Source organism: Stenella coeruleoalba (genome assembly GCF_951394435.1).
Source record: "Stenella coeruleoalba genome assembly, chromosome: 3".
Taxonomy (NCBI): Eukaryota; Metazoa; Chordata; class Mammalia; order Artiodactyla; family Delphinidae; genus Stenella; species Stenella coeruleoalba.
The window spans coordinates 170,470,617-170,488,137 of NC_137148.1; the positions used below are offsets into that span (position 1 = coordinate 170,470,617).

General features: G+C 49.5%; 1 protein-coding gene across 1 annotated transcript in view; it reads left to right on the forward strand.

Annotated features, from left to right (window-relative positions):
- Positions 1 to 17,521, forward strand: part of TICAM1 (TIR domain containing adaptor molecule 1) — a 113,329-nt gene that overhangs the window by 17,894 nt on the left and 77,914 nt on the right. The gene's annotated exons all lie outside the window — the stretch shown is intronic.

The window sequence follows — 17,521 nt, forward strand, 5'->3', positions numbered from 1 at the left end:
GTCACGCAGCACTTACTATTTTAGTCGCTGACTCAGATTTTGTCGAAGGTCTGCTTCCGGCTTCCCTGCCATGACATGAAACTTGGGGAGATTGGATTCTCCGGGTGGGGTTGTGGAAACAGTTTCTTTTCTTTTCTTTTTGGCCGCTCTGGTGTGGCTTGCGGATCTTATTTCCCCGACCAGGGAACGAACCTGGGCCACAGCAGTGAAAACGCCAAGTCTCAACCATTCGACCACCAGGGAATTCCCAAACAGACGGCTTCGGATCACTAAGGCTAGAGTCAGCTGCAGTTAACAGGGCATTTTTGCAGTTGACCAATATTTATTGAGCTCCTACTGTGTGCCAGGATTGTCCCAGACACTGGGGTGCAGTGGGCGCGAAGACAGATGTGAACCATCCCCTGCTCTCTTTTCAATCGCAGGTAGAGGTGGAGGGAAGGGAGTGGTGAATGAATCATCAAATGAGGAAGCAAGATAATTTCAGAAACTGAGGAGACTTCAGAAGAAATAAACTGGGCATGCACGGTGATGGGGTGCCTCAGGAGGAAGAACTTTGGCCCAGGTGGCCAGGAAGGCCTCTCTGAGGTGGCATTACAGCCGAGACCTGGAGGAAAAGCTTGGGAAGGAAGGGTTAGATCTTCTGGGCAGAGGAAACAGGCAGTGCAAAGGCCCTGGGGCAGGACCGTGCCTGCGTTGTTGCATGAACAGCAAAGATGGGCAGAGTGAGTGAGGAGGAGAGAGGGTGGTGAGGACCGGGAGGGGGAGGGGACGAGGCAGGTCGTGCAGGGCCTTGTGGGTTTCAGGGAGGACTTGGGCTTTTACCCCCAGGGAGGTGGGACCATGGAGGGCTGTGGGCAGAGGAGGGGCGGGGCCTGACTCAGGTGTTCATGGGCGACCTCTGGCCGGGGCAGGGAGGGCAGACTGGGGAGCAAGGGTGGAAGCTGGGAGCCCAGAGGGGACTGGTCCAGGCCAGTGAGGATGGGGGCTGGACCGGGTGGAGGCAGAGGAGGGAGAAGTGGGCCCATTCAGAATGTGAGCCCCTATTTCATCCCTGAGATGTTGTGAGTCGCAAGTCACAGCCCTTTTCTGGGCCTCATCTTTCTCACCTGTACCATGGACATAGTGACCTCCAGTCTGGAACTCCAGTACCTACATGTCCCTGTGTCAACCCAGTATATTTATCTATTTTTATAAATTTATTTATTTATTTATTTAAAATTTTTGGCTGCATTGGGTCTTCGTTGCCGCGCATGGGCTTTCTCTAGTTGCGGCGAGCGGGAGCTACTCTTCATTGCAGTGCACAGGCTTCTCATTGCGGTGGCTTCTCTTGTTGCAGAGCATAGGCTCTAGGCGTTCAGTAGTTGTGGCTCGTGAGCTCTAGAGCACAGGCTCAGTAATTGTGGTGCACGGGCTTAGTTGCTCCGCGGCATGTGGGATCTTCCTGGACCAGGGTTCAAACCCGTGTCCCCTGCATTGGCAGGCATATTCTTTCTTAACCACTGTACCACCAGAGAAGTCCCCAACCCCGTATATTTAAAGGATGATCATTTTGAAATCCCTGGGCTAAGGTCTTTACGTGCTGGATGAACACACTTAATCCTCTCAACAGCCCCAGGAGCTAGAAACAATGCTCCCAATTTACAGATGAGGAAACTGAGGCCAGGAGGGGTGACGTCATTTATCCAAGGTCACACAGCTTATAAGTAGCAGGAGAAGGAGCCAGGCATCTCTCTACTGGATTCTAGCCCATATGGAGACTCTCCAGCCTGTTAATTGATGACCTCCGTTTTTTATTTTTATTTTATTTTATTTTTTGGCTGTGCTGCACAGCATGTGGGATCTTAGTTCCCCAACCAGGGATCGAACCGGTGCCCCCTGCACTGGAAGTGCAGAGTCTTAACCACTGGACTGCCAGGGAAGTCCCTAGATTTTTAAAATTCTTTGAAATATTCCTGTTCATTTTGTTACTTGTTAATTTGTGGCTTCTCCACTACACCCTGCCCACCCTGAGAGAGCTGGGGGCCCATGTGTCTTGGTCACTGCAGTATTTTCAGAACCCAGCACAGGATGTGGCACACAATAACTGTTCAGTAAAGTAAATCCTTCTGACAAACAATTAGTGAGCACCTACTGTGTGTAGAACATGCTGGGTGCCCTGGACACAGAGCTGGTCCCTGCCCCCATGGAGCTCACTGGGCAGTGAGTGGAGAGGACATGGATTCCTCCATCCATTTAGCCAACCAACATTTATTGAGCTCCTACTGTGTGCAGGCCCTTGGGCACAGGGATGACTGAGTAGTCACCCTCTCAGGTGACCTGAGACACCCCCATTCTGTCCTCTCAGGGCTCACTGTCTAGTGCCAGAGACAGAATTATGGGGAGATCAGGCCTGTGATGAAGTGTACGGGGCTGTGGAGGCCCAAAGGGGACCCTTGACTAGCCTTGGGGGAATTAAGAGAATCTTCTGGAAGGAGGAAGTAAGCTGACACCAGAGGCCTAAGCCGGAATGAGCCATTGGTGGGGAAAAGTGTCCCTGGGGATGGGCACAGCATGGGCAAAGGCCTGGAGGGGAGACCACGTAGGGAAGGGCAACTTCACACACGGCCACAATTCCTGCTGCCCCAGCGCCCCCTGGTGGCAGCCACCACCTCGGAGGCCAGCCTATCCCACATGGCCCCCTGGGCCTGGGGTATTTCCTGGAGAAGTCCCATGCCCCCTCTTGGCCAAACAGCCTTAAAGAAAAATAGGGGGAAATTTTTTGAAAAGTTTCCCCTTTTTTCTTTATATATTTTAGATTGTGACCTTTTTTTTCTTGGCCACGAGGCATGGCACCTGGGATCTTAATTCCCTGACCAGGGATGGAACCCGGGCCCTTGGCAATGGGAGCACAGAGTTCCTACCACTAGACCACCAAAGGAATGCCCTAAAATCCGTTTTAAATTGCACTTCTCCAATCTTCTCCTCTGCTCTGACTTACGTTATATAAGATAATAATAATAACAAGCACAAACACTTCGATAAAACTTACTATGGGCCAAGGATTGCTCTAAGAGCTTTAGTGTAATCCAGACCATATCCTTACAATACCCTTAAGAGGTGGATTTCATTATTCCCATTTTACATATGAGGAAACAGGCTCAGAGAGGTTAAGTAATCTGGCCAAGGTCACACAGCCTATAAGGAACAGAGATTCTAATGAAAAATATAACATGAATTTTTTTTGTTATGAGAATTATGTTATTTTTTAAGTGTACACTTCAGTGGTTTTTAGTATATTTCACTATATTGTGCAATCATCACCACTGTGTAATTCCAGAACATTATCATCACTCCAAAAAGAAGCCAAGTCCCCATTAGCAGTCACTGGGCATTCCCCTCCTCAGCCCCTGGCAATCACAAATCTGCTTTCTATCTCTGTGGATTTACCCATTCTGGACGTTTCATATAAATGGGATCACACACTATGTGGCCTTTGGCGTCTGGCTTCTTTTATTCAGCAGAACATAAACTTGCATTCCTAGGCCACTCCCATTATCGGGAGCACTGGTCACCACTCTGTGTGTCCTCATTCTTTTTCATGGCTGCATAGTATTCCACCTCCAGAGAGCCCCTTCATAACCAGTATGAGAAACACCCTTGGAACCTGCATTGCTAGAGCAGAGGGGTGCCTAGGGGTCAGTTAGGCAATCCACTGCAAAGCAGAACAAAACTATGAGAAATCCTACTTTTATTTTTATTTTCTGGTTGCACCATATATACCTGGTGTGCCCAGGCTCTCGGGTCAGTGAGATTATCAATCAACAAACACACATCTGGGCAGAGTTGTTTGCCAGGGTGCTGGTGTGGAGGTTTGCAGATGGCCCGCGATGAGGCAGTGAGCGTCTGTTTATTCTCTTTCTTCTAGAAGCATCTGCTTCCTACCAGAGCCTGGCGCTTGTGCTGGGCCTTTGCCAGGGGTCGTTGTGACACTGGAGCTCAAGGTTACCCTGACCCAGACCCCGGCCAGGCAGGGCCTCGGGAAACTGAAAGTCCAGTGGAGCCAGAAGGAGGAAGTTTCTGCAGGCTCTGCAGCCGACACCCACCTCCACCCCCTACTCCTCTGCCCATGCTAATAAAGGGCCTTCTGAAAGGTAGGGTCAGCCCTGAGAAGGGCCAGTGTGGGATTTTTCCTGCAGCGTTTGCTCCAGTATCAGCCCTCTTTCCTCCCAAGGCTGCAGAAACTGCCCTGGTCAAGGTCATGGGTACCTTTGAGTTGTTAAGTCCAGAGGTCACTTCTCTGTCCTCCTCCCCCTCTCGGAGGCGTCTGACCGGGCCAGTCGGCCTCCTTCTAAGAACTGCATTGTCACATGGTCCCCGGGCCCCATACTCCTCCTCCCTCCCGCCTCGCTCTCCCTCCCACCCACTTACCCACCCACCCACCCACCCACCCACCTACCTTTCCCGGACCCCCTCGGGCTTCTCCCCTACCCCACCCCACCCCTCCCTGGCGGCCTTGTCTATGCCCTCAGCCCTGTCTCCAGCTCGGACCTCCTCTGAGCTCCAGACTCAGGGTGCAGCTGCCCCTCTACGTCTCCACTTGGGAGGTTCACGGGGGTCTCACATTTAACACCGCCACGCGGTGTCTGACCATCCTCGCTAACCTGCTCCTCCCACGTCTCATCTTTGCTGACGGAAGCTCCGTCCGTACTGGCAGTTGCTCGGCGAGAACCTGGGAGTCACCCTAGACTGACCTGTCAGCCAGTCCTGTTTCTGCGTTCAAAAAACTGTGCAGAACCCACCCACTTCTCTCCCCTCCTCTGCCCCAACCTGGACCAGCGCTGTCACCTGCACCCTGGTCCCTGGGCTCCCATCCTCGTCCCTACAGCCTGTCCTCCCTGAAGCAGCCACCAGAGGGAGACCGTGAGCATCTGAGTCAGGCCCCGCCCCCTCCTCTGCCCAAGGCCCTCCAGGGCTCCCACCTCTTTTTTTTTTTTTTTTTTTTTTGCGGTACGCAGGCCTCTCACTGTTGTGGCCGCTCCCGTTGCGGAGCACAGGCTCCGGACGCGCAGGCTCAGCGGCCATGGCTCACGGGCCCAGCCGCTCCGTGGCATGTGGGATCCTCCCGGACCGGGGCACGAACCCGTGTCCCCTGCATCGGCAGGCGGACTCTCAACCACTGCGCCACCAGGGAAGCCCGCTTCCACCTCTTTTGCGGTAAAAGCCCAAGTCATCCCTGTGGCCCACAAGGCCCTGCACGACCTGCCCCGTCCCCTCCCTGCCCTCACCTCCTCCCTCTCTCCCCCTCGCTCACTCTGCTCCAGACACATGGGCCTCCTCGCTGTTCTTCCAACACTCCAGGCATGGTTCTGCCCCAGGGCCTTTGCACGTGGTGTGCCCGCTGCATGGTGTCTTTCCTCCAGATTCCTCCATAGCTCCCTCTCTCACTTCCTCCAGATCTTTGCTCAAATGTCATTCTCTCAAGGGAGGCTTCTTTGAGCCCCCATTTAAAATTCATTTACAGTAGCACCCACCAATGCCCCTGACTCTGTTTATTTTTTTATTTTTTTTAAGATTCATTTATTTATTTGTTTCGTCGGTTGGTTGTTCTGGGTCTTAATTGGGGCACGTGGGTTCCTTTGTTGTGGCAGGTGGGCTCCTTAGTTGCAGCATGCAAACTCTTAGTTGTGGCATGCATGTAGGATCTAGTTCCTTGACCAGGGATCGAACCCAGGCCCCCTGCATTGGGACCGCGGAGTCTTATCCACTGCGCCACCAGGGAAGTCCTGCTCTATTGTTTCAAAACACTTAGCACTTTTGGACAAATATAAGTCACTTATTCATTGCACACTTTGTTACTGGCCTTCTTCGCGAGGACAAGAACTTTGTCTGACTTCACTGCTGGATCTTGGGACTGGCACACAGTAGGCGCTCAATAAATGAACAGGCATACCTTGTTGTATTGTGTGTCACTTTATTGCACTCTGCAGATATTGCATTTTTTCCATATTGAAGGTCTGTGGCAACTCTGTGTCAAGCAAGTCTATCGGCGCCATTTTTCCAACAGCATTTGCTGCCTTCATATCTCTGTGTCACATTTTGGTAATCCTTGCAAAATTTCAAACATTGTCATTGTGAATATATTTGCTACGATGATCTGTGATCAGTGTTCTTTGACATTACTGTTGTAATTGTTTTGGGGCACCATGTAAGATGGTGAACTTAATTGATAAATGTGGTGTGTTCTGACCGCCCCACCCACTGGGTGTTCCCCCATCTCTCCCCATCTCCTTGGGCCTCCTTATCCCCTGAGACACAACCATACTGACATTAGATCCGTTAGTAACCCTACAATGGCCTCTAGGTATTCCAGTGAAAGGAGGAATCACACGTTTCTTTAAATCAAAAGCTAGAAATGAGGGACTTCCCTCGTAGCGCAGTGGTTAAGAATTTGCCTGCCAATGCAGGGGATATGGGTTCGATCCCTGGTCCGGGAAGATCCCACATGCCGCGGAGCAACTAAGCCCATGCGCCACAACTGCTGAGCTCGCGAGCCACAACTACTGAAGCCCGCGTGCCTAGGGCCCGCGCACCGCAGTGAAGAGTAGCCCCCGCTCGCCGCAGCTAGAGAAAGCCCGCGGGCAGCAATGAAGACCCAAAATAAATAAATAATTTTTTTAAAAGAGCTAGAAATGATTAATCTTAGTGAGGAAGGCATGTCGAAAGCTGAGACAGGCCAACAGCTGGGCCTCTTGCTACAAATAATTAGCCAAGCCGTGAATGTAAAGGAAACGTTCCTGAAGGAAATTAAAAGTGCTACTCCAAGTGAACACGTGAACGATAACAGAGTGAAAGAGCCTCCCTGCTGATAGGGTAGAAGTTTTCGTGGTCTGGATAGAAGATCAAACCAGCCAGAACATTCCGTTAAGTCAAAGCCTCATCCAGCGCAAGGCCCTAACTCTCTTCAGTCCTTTGAAGGCTGAGAGAGGTGAGGAAGCTGCAGAAGAAAAGTGTGAGGCCAGCCGAGCTGTGTTCATGAGGTTTAAGGAAAGAAGCCGTTTCCATGACATCAAAGTGCAAGGGGAAGCAGCAAGTGCTGGTGTAGAAGCTGCAGCAAGTTCTCCAGGAGATCTAGTTAAGACCATTCAGGAAGGTGGCTACGCTAAGCAGATGTTCAGTGTGGGTAAAACAGCCTTCTATTATTGGAAGAAGATGTCATCTAGGACTTCCATAGCTAGACAGGCGAGGTCAATGCCTGGCTTCCAAGCTTCAAAGGTCAGGCTGGCTCTCTTGTTAGGGGCTAATGCAGCTGGTGACTTTCAGTGGAAGCCAATGCTCATTTACCATTCCCCAAATCCTAGGGCCCTTTAGAATTATGCCCAATCTACTCTACCTGTGCTCTGTAAATAGAACAACAAAGCCATGAAATGCAGCAGGACCCTGTGGTCCCTCCCCCCACCCCCACTCCCCGCCATGTCCTCAGCCTGCCTTTGTCTGTGGAAAAACTTTAGCCAAAGAATAAGTTTATTCAGAGAAGTGAGAAGATGCAGAAACAAAGGAAAACAGTCCAACAAGACTAACTAATAATAGTCATTAAGCATAGTTAAGGACTTTTAGTTCCTTCTCAAGGGCTGTAGATAATATTTTGAGCCCTATCCCGTGAGCTGTCTTGTAGAGACTGAAACTCCCACCAGGTGGAAGAAGTTAACTACATGATGACCAGACTGTGGCCATGACATAAGCTGCCACAGTTCCAAGAATTAGCCTCAAGGAAATGGGAAAAAACCGACCCTGGAACTAAAGATTAACTGTACTTAAAATAATCAAGATGATACTGATCAGACCACCGCATGATCAGTTTCAAGATGCCTGTCAGAGGTGCCTGTGCTGTTTCTGCATCTAACCCCCTCCCTTCATCTATAAAAGCTCTTGCCACTGATTGTCGGTGGGGGGCGAGTTGGCCTTTGGACAGTTGCCCCCACCCACCCCCGCACCGTGGTTGCCAGTATCCGAAATAAAGCAAACTTTCCTTTCCACCAAACGTGCCTCTCTATTGGCTTTTGAGCTGCAAGCAGCCAGACCCCACTTTTGGTTACACTACAGCTCAGAGAAAAGGGTTCCTTTCAAAATGTAACTGCTCATCGACAATGCACCTGGTCACCCAAGAGCTCTGACGGTGACGGACAATGAGATTCTTGTTGTTTTCATGCTTGCTAACTCAATATAGCGAAGAAACTTTGTACTCTATTACAAGTTAATCACTAAAGGGATGTTGCCTGTAAGCTTAAATGATACATAATGGCCCATCTCTGGGAAGCCGGTCTCCCAGGAGCGTTCATTTAAAACACCTTAGTTCAGATCGCAGGAAACCTCCTGACCAGGTCCACCTGTGAGCGGCTGCAGGCAGGAAGAAATTAACACAACCCAGAACCAGAACTTTACCCCCACCCCTTCTAGTATAAAAGAACCCGGAATTCTAACTCGGGGAAGGTGGTTCTTTGGGACACTAGTCCACCATCTTCTCTGTCTGCTGGCTTTCCGAGTAAGATCGCTATTCCCGTCCCCAACACCTCATCTCTTGATTTATTCGCCTGTCGTACAGCACGCAGCACACGCTTGGATTCGGTAACAAAACAACACCCATGCTGCAGCCCATGGAGCAAGGGGTCATTAACACTTTCATGTCTTATTCTTTAAGAAATTCATTTTTGGGAATTCCCTGAAGTCCAGTGGTTAGGACTCCGCACTTTCATTGCCCGCGGGTTTGATCCCTGGTCAGGAAACTAAGATCCCACAAGACGGCCGGTGCAGACAAAACAAAAGGAAAAAATAAAAAGAAGAAGTACATTTCGAAAGGCTACAGCTGCCATGGACGGTGATTCCTCTGATGGATCTGGGCAAAATCAACTGAAAACCTTCTGGAAAGGACTGACCATTCTAGATGCCATGAAGACCATTCGTGATTCATGGGAAGAGGTTAGAGTATCAACATCAACAAGAATTTGGGAGAAGTTGGTGCCAACCCTCATGGATGACTTTGAGGGGTTCAAAACTTCAGTGGAGGAAGTCACTGCAGATGCTGTGGAAACAGCAAGAGAACTAGAATTAGAAGTGGAGTCTGAAGATGGGACAACTGCTGAAATCTCAGGATAAAACTTTCACAGGTGAGGAGTTGCTTCTTATGGATGAGCAAAGAGAGTGGTTTCTGGAGATGGAAGCTACCCCTGGTGAAGGCGCTGTGACGATTGTTGCAATGACAACAAAGGATTTAGGATATGACAGAAACTTAGTTGATAAAGCAGCGGCAGGGTTTGAGGGGATTGACTTCAGTTTTGAAAGAAGTTCTGCTGCAGGTAAAATGCTATCAAATAGCACAGCACGCTACAGAGAAATGGTTCATAAAAGGAAGGGTCAGGGGTTTCCCTGGTGGTGCAGTGGTTGGGAGTCCGCCTGCTGACGCAGGGGACGCGGGTTCGTGCCCCGGTCCGGGAAGATCCCACATGCCGCGGAGCGGCTGGGCCCGTGAGCCATGGCTGCTGAGCCTGCGCGTCCGGAGCCTGTGCTCCGCAGCGGGAGAGGCCACGGCAGTGAGAGGCCCGCGTACCGCAAAAAAAAAAGGAAGAGTCAATTGATGCAGCAAAGTTCACTGTTGTCTTACTTTAAGAAATCGCGGCAGCCACCCCAGCCGTCAGCAACCATCACCCTGATCAGTCAGCAGCCATAGAGGCCAGACCCTCCACCAGCAAAAAGATTACGACTTGCTGAAGGTGCAATGATTAGCATTTTTTAGCAAGAACGTAATTTGTTTTTTCTTTTCTTTTTCTTTTTTTTGCGGTCCGCGGGCCTCTCACTGTTGTGGCCTCTCCCGTTGCGGAGCACAGGCTCCAGACGCGCAGGCTCAGCGGCCATGGCTCATGGGCCCAGCCGCTCCGCGGCATGTGGGATCCTCCCAGACTGGGACACGAATCCGTGTCCCCTGCATCGGCAGGCGGACTCTCAACCACTGCGCCACCAGGGAAGCCCAAGAACGTAATTTTAAATGAAGGTATGCACCTTTTTTTGTTTTTTTTTTTTTGGGGGGGTATGTGGGCGTCTCACTGTTGTGGCCTCTCCCGTGGCGGAGCATAGGCTCCGGACGCACAGGCTCAGCGGCCATGGCTAACGGGCCCAGCCGCTCTGCGGCATGTGGAATCCTCCCGGACCGGGGCACGAACTCCTGTCCCCTGCCTCGGCAGGTGGACTCTCAACCACTGCACCACCAGGGAAGCCCAGGTATGTACATTTTTAAAAGACATAATGCTGTGGTACACTTAGACTACAGTGTAGCGTAAACATAATTTATATGCACTGGGAAACCCCAAAATTCATGTCATTCACTTTATTCCGATATTCACTTTATTGCCATGGACTGGACCTGAACCCACTGTATCTCTGAGGTCTGCCTGAATCTGAATTATCGCATAAGTCTGTTTTTATCTTTAAAACAACCTCTTTTTTAAATTATTCATTTATTTTTATTGGAGTATGGTTGCTTTACAGTGTGTTATTTTCTGGTGTACAGCAAAGTGATTCAGTTATATATACGTATGTATATATATATATATTTCACATTCTTTTCCATTATGGTTTATTACAGAATATTGAATCTAGTTCCCTGTGCTATACAGTAGGTCCTTGTTGGTTATCTATTTTATATCTGCTAATCCCAAACTCCTGATTTATCCCTCCCCCACTCCCTTTCCCCTTTGGTAATCATAAATTTGTTTTCTATGTCTGTGAGTCTGTTTCTGTTTTGTAAATAAGTTCATTTGTATCATTTTTTTTAGATTCCACATATAAGCAGTATCATATGATATTTGTCTTTCTCTGTTTGACTTACTTCACTCAGTATGACAATCTCTAGGTCCAACCATGTTGCTGCAAATGGCACTATTTCATTCTTTTTCATGGCTGAGTAATATTCCATTGTGTGCATACATATATATTTATTATTTATTTATTTATATATGACATCTTTATCCATTCATCTGTCGATGGATACTCAGGTTGCTTCCATGTCTTGACAATTGTAAATAGTGCTGCTATAAACATTGGGGTGCATGTATCTTTTTGAATTAGAGTTTTCTCCATACATATGCCCAGGAGTGGGATTGCAGGATCATATGGTAGTTCTGTTTTTAGTTTTTTAAATTAATTAATTAATTAATTAATTTTTGGGTGCGTTGGGTCTTCATTGCTGTGTGTGGGTTTTCTCTAGTTGCGGCGAGCAGGGTCTACTCTTCATTGTGGTGTGAGGGCTTCTCATTGTGCTGGCTTCTCTTGTTGCACAGCACGGTCTCTAGGTGTGCAGGCTTCCTTAGTTGTGGCACATGGGCTCAGTAGTTGTGGCTCGCAGGCTCTAGAGCGCAGGCTCAGTAGTTGTGGTGCACAGGCTTAGTTGCTCCGCAGCATGTGGGATCTTCCTGGACCAGGGCTTGAACCCGTGTGCCCTGCATTGGCAGGCGGATTCTTAACCACTGCGCCACCACGGAAGCCCTGTTTTTAGTTTTTTTAAGGAACCTCCATACACTCGTCTACAGTAGCTGCACCAATTTATACTCGCACCAACAGTGTAGGAGGGTTCCCTTTTCTCCACACCCTCTCCAGCATTTGTTATTTGTAGACTTTTTAATGATGACCATTCTGAACAGTGTGGGGTGATACCTCGTAGTTTTGATTTGCATTTCTCTAATAATTAGTGACGTTGAGCATCTTTTCATGTGCCTATTGTCCATCTGTATGTGTTCTTTGGAGAAATGTTTATTTAGGTCTTCTGCCCATTTTTCACTTGGGCTCTTTGTTTTTTTGTTATTGAGTTGTATGAGCTGTTTGTATATTTTGGAAATTAAGCCCTTGTCAGTCGCATGGTTTGCAAATATTTTCTTGCAGTCCCCACGTAGGTCGTCTTTTCGTTTTGTTTTGGTTTCCTTTGCTGTGCAAAACAACCTCTTGATTCCATGTTCCCTTCTTGCCTGTGGGTGAATGGTTCCATTCATTCATTCTGCCATCCACTCATTCATTTACTGAACAGTGTGCATTGACACCTACTGTATGCCAGGGACGGTTTCAAATCAGGGGACATACTGTTGATTAAAGCAGACCCTGTTCCTACCCTCTTGGGGCTCACAGATCCGTGGGGGAGACATTAGACTAGGCGGTTACAACAGAGGTGGTCCGGGGTGTGATGGGGGATGGTAGGGGGAGGGGAGAGCGGCTGTGGGAGGCTTCCTGGAAGGCATCACTCCAGGGAGAAAGGGCAGTCCAGGTGGGGAGGGGGGAGACACAGCCCAAGGGGTGGGAGGAGCCAGTGTGATCCCACCCTCGTGCAAGACCTGTCCCCCCACCTCCCCCAGAACAGGATGCTTCCTTTATTCGTGGGGACCCAGAAGATACTGCGATGAGCATTTGGTGCCACCAGGGGGCGCCGTCGGACAACAGTTCCTGCCTCTCCTCCTCCACCACCACCCCACCCCCCACCCCGGGCTGGCGACGGCCTTCCTCCTAAGAGAGCCCAGAGGGGCAGGACCCCCAGAGAGTGCCAAGTTCCAGGCCATGCCAAAGGCCTCTCTCCCTGATTACAGCCTCCGTAAATAACAACAACCGCAGCCGTATAAATATAAACACCATTAACTGGGTGTTTAGAAATCCTTCGGTCGAATGCTGTTGGGAACCAGAGCCCAGAGAGGGCAGACAACTGCCTTAGGTCACACAGCAAGTCCTACCCCTGCCTGGCCTACACAGTGTCTCCTCCCAACCCCAAATGCCCCTGGGTGGGGATCTTTATTTTTAACCTGGTCAGTGGACACCGCCTTTTTATAGCCCTGGGAGGCGCCCAGGGTTTCCAATTTCCAAAGGAAGTTTTTAAAAAAATTGTTCCCTTCCCAAGAAAAGGAACTGCCTGACCTCTCAGAGGGGCCTGGCCCAATCTCTTATTTTCCCTGAGGCTCCCCGGGGTCCCTCAGACCCCTCACCAGGTGCTATGCCCATTCCCACCCCTTGCTGGGTCTTAAGAGTCCCCTTCTGTCATTTGGGGCCATCATGCTCTCTGGCAGCCTCCTGAGGATTCCCAAACTTTGCTTACCTGCCTAACTGTCCTCAGCATCTTTACTGGCCATCTGCCCTCTTGTTTACTTAATTTCTTTCCTATTCATTGAGTCCTTTATTTTTAAAATATTTATTTATGTGGTTGCATCGGGTCTTAGTTGTGGCATGCAGGATCTAGTTCCCTGACCAGGGATCAAACCCGGGCCCCTTGCATTGGGAGCACGGAGTCTTACCCACTGGACCACCAGGGAAGTCCCTCCTTGAGTCCTTTAATATTTTTCTTTAAAGAGGTTTAAAAAACAGCTCTTCCCCACCCCCCGCCCTGGAATTAGATACTGGTGAGGGTTGCAAAACCTTGAGATTATACTGAAGCCACTATGTACGCTTTAAAATGATCCATTTTATCTCAGAAAAAGATTGTAAAAAATACGAACTCGTCTTTATTTTTAAACTTGGGTCATTTTCAGGATTAACATCTGTGAACTCACATGTTGGGAGCAGGGGGCCTAGCGACGCTTTGTTCCTCAAGACACATTCAAATAAATACATAACTACTTAAATTTTTTTAAAGTTCATCTGTGTATGGGACTTCCCTGGTGGTCCAGTGGGTAAGACTCTGCACTCCCAATGCAGGGGGCCAGGGTTCAATCCCTGGTTGGGGAACTAGATCCTGCATGCCGCAACTAAGACCCAGTACAGCCAAAATAAATAAATAATAAATAAATAAATATGTTTTAAAAGGCTCATCTGTGTATCATATGTATAAATGAGTGTGCAGGCAGTAGGTGCCTATAACTATGACAGCTACACTGAACATTTACTGTGTGCCAGGATGTTTTCAGGGGTGAACTCATTTAATTCTTCATACAGTGCTGGTAGGAAGCTGCTACCATCAACATCATTTTACAGAGAGGAAACTGAGGCTCAGAGAGGGGAAGTGACATTCCCAAGGTCATGTGGCCTGTGTCCTAAAGCACCACGCCACACTGTCCAATGAGCATGTTCATTCTGAGTGAGGAAACTGGACTAAATCGGAGGATTGATTGCAAGGTGGTGACCCCGGGGCAGAATTTGGAGCCCCACCTCATCTCCACCAGCACATGTGTTTCATTCAATTCTATTAAACTTTTTAAAGAACCAGCTTTTGGTTTCATTGGTTTTTCTCTATTGCTTGCCCATTTCTATTTTATTGATTTCCACTCTTTATTCTTTGGGCTTAATTTGTGCTGATTTTTCTAGCTTCCTAAGGTGAAACTTTAGATCAGGCATTGGCATGCTTTTGCTGTAAAGGGCTAAACAGTAAATATTTTAGGCTTTGGGGGCCAGATGGTCTCTGTTGCAATGCAATTCTGCCATTGCAGCATGAAAGCAGCCACAGGGAAGGTGTAAGCACAGGAGTGTGGCTGGACTTGGCCCATGGGCCATAGTTTGCGGATTTCGTTTTTCTTGTCTTCTAGTGCAAGCATTTAAAGCTATACATTGTCCTCTAAGCACTGCTTTAGCTGCACTGCACACATTTTTCATATGTTGTGTTGTATGCTCCATTCAAAGTACTTTCTAGTTTTGTTTGTGACTTCTTCGACTGAAGCTGGGTCACAGCTGCCTACCTGCCAGCTCACTCACCTGTGTTACCTGCCTGCCCTGAGTGGTGGCTGAATTTAAGGCTCTTAGAAGTCAATGTTAAGCTACTTCAGCAACTCAAAGGCCTACCTTCCCTGGGACTGAAAGCCTTCTATTAGTCAACACATACTGATTGAGCTCCTACTATGTGCCAGGCATTTTCCTAAGTACCAGCTATACAGTGGTGAATGAGGCAGCTACAGTAGGGTTCCCACTGGGCCCTAGAGTCACCCCGAGTCAGGAACTCTGCTCCATTTCTCCACAGCCCGTTAAACAGCCCCACCATCCATCTACTTACTGGCTGTGGCCAAAAAACCTAGGAGTCATCTTAGACTTCTCTCCTTCCCCAAACCAATTCATCAAGTCTTGCCAGCCTTTCTCCAAAATGGATCTGAAATCTGTTCACTTCTGTCCATCCCACGACCTCTCTCTAATCCGTTCCTCCAGCGGTAGCCAGTGATCTCAAGGCTTAAATCAGGCCATGTCTCTCCTTGGTGTGAAACTCTGCCATTGCTGCCCATAGCCCTGAGGGTAAAAGTCAAATTGCTCTTTAGGGCCTAAAGGCCCTGCACCATCTGCCTGTGTCCACCAGCTCCTCCTGCACTCCCCTCACTCACTCTGATCCAGCCACACAGGGTTCCTTGCTCTTCTTGGAACAAGTCACGTGAGTTCATTTATTCATTCAACAAATGCTTAATGAACTACTGTGAATCAGGCCCTCCTCTAGGTGCTGGGGACACAGTATGGAATGAGCTTGAGTAGTTGACATTCTAAGGAAGGGACATGATGAAAAAACAAGGAAGGAAACAAAGAAAAAGATGATGAGGACTTCCTCGGCAGTCCAGTGGTTAAGACTTCACGCTTCCAATACAGGGCGTGCAGGTTCGATCCCTGGTCGGGGAACTAAGATCCTGCGTGCTGCGTGGCGTGGTCAAGAAATAAATAAAATAAAATAGAATTTTTTTTTTTTAAAAGAAGATGATGACAGGTGTTAAGATTTTAAGGATTAAGAAGGAAGTACCCAGGAGGATGTGGTGGAGGCTGTCTGGGGCTGCGTTTTTAATGATGATCTGGGAGGGCTTCACGGAGGAGGTGACATCCGATGGAGACCTTTCATTGATGGGCTTTTAATAGAAGACATCAGGATTCAGGTCAGGGGGAGAGGGTTGCACTGGGGGATTTCAAATGTCCCGTCCGGTGTTGAGGGTCACTGTCTCTTTTGCAACCTACTAGAAACACAGGCGCTGGGGTCAGGGGAGGGAGCACTTCTCCCCCGCCTTGCAGGAGGGGTGGTGCTGCCTGCGTCTGGTCTGGGTCTTGCCTAACACATGTTGTGGCAACCACTGGGTGGAATCACCCTTTGTCCAGTCCTAACTGAATTTCCTGAAGGAATCCACACCCTCACCCTTTCTCCAGGGACACAGAGTTAGTGCCCTGCAGTGCCAGCCAAGTGCCACCTTCCCAGGGGCTGGTCATCTCAGCTTTTGGGCCTGTGATGTGAGCCCCTGAGCAGTGCTATCTTTAACCTCAGGCCGGGACGCTCTGCTCACTGTAAACACTGCTCAGATAACAGTCCTGGAATCCCACGGGGGCGACAGGATCCGTGCATGGCAAAGCCATCGGGGCTGCTCCCAAGTGGTTGGGGGGGGACTGAAAGCCCCAGAGGCAAGAGGCATTCATTCATTCACTCACCACATGGGTCACTCAGTGGGGACCAACACAGACCCTCCCAGGGCTCCAGAAGGTCTGAGAAAGGCATTAACCAAGTAGACAAGCCAATGAGCAGAAAGAACTTCAGGCCCTGATTTCAGTTCTGCAGAGGCAGGAAGTGGGGTAGGGAGTGACAGTGAGTAGGGGCAGTGGCTCCCACCTGTGGGGTGGGCTGCACACTTTTGACACCCTCAATCTTGGGTCTCAGCCTTGACCCCGGTGAGCTCGGGCAAACGCCACTCCCTCTGAGCCCTGGTCTGCTCACCTATCAGCAAGGTGGGTCACCATCCTGGCTGTGTGGCCTTGGGCAGGCAACTGGCCTCTCTGAGCTTGTCTTGTCACTGGTAATGTGCAGGTAATCACTGACCCAGGCTGAGTCAGCCAGCACGACCCATTCCTGGGCTACTACGATTGGTCCAATTCCAGTGACCATCAGGACTTTGGCTGGCGTATGCCATTCTGCCGGCTGCCACGGCGGGACCCAGGAGGAAGCAGATCATTCCTAAACTCTGAGCTGCTGCATCAGTCCTCACTGGAAACCTGCCTGAGCTTTAAGATGGCTTTCTCTGGAGAGTCTCAGGCAAAAGTCACAATTCTCAGGTGTGAGCCTTCAAAGAAAGCACGTGGCCCAGATCGGTTTCCCTCTTCGGCGACTCCCGACAAATACAATCTCTTAATAGCCTCAGTTTCCCCCATTTGCAAGATAGGAATAATGGTACTTATTTTCCAGGGCTGCTCTTGGCAGCCCACCCAAGCACACAGAATGGTGCCTGCCATCCAGTCAGGGCTCAATAAATGCTGCTGGTCTACATGTTTCCTGAGAGCATCTGCTGACTCAAAATCCACTCTTGGGCTTCCCTGGTGGCGCAGTGGTTGAGAGTCCGCCTGCTGATGCAGGGGACATGGGTTCATGCCCCGGTCTGGGAAGATCCCATATGCCGTGGAGCGGCTGGGCCCGTGAGCCGTGGCCGCTGAACCTGCCCGTCTGGAGCCTGTGCTCCGCAACGGGAGAGGCCACAACAGTGAGAGGCCCGCATACCGCAAAAAAAAAAAAAAAAAAAAAAAATCCACTCTTTCAGGGCAACAACCATATATTCACACCATAGCTGAGTGGGTGTTAGCTGGTAAGTGT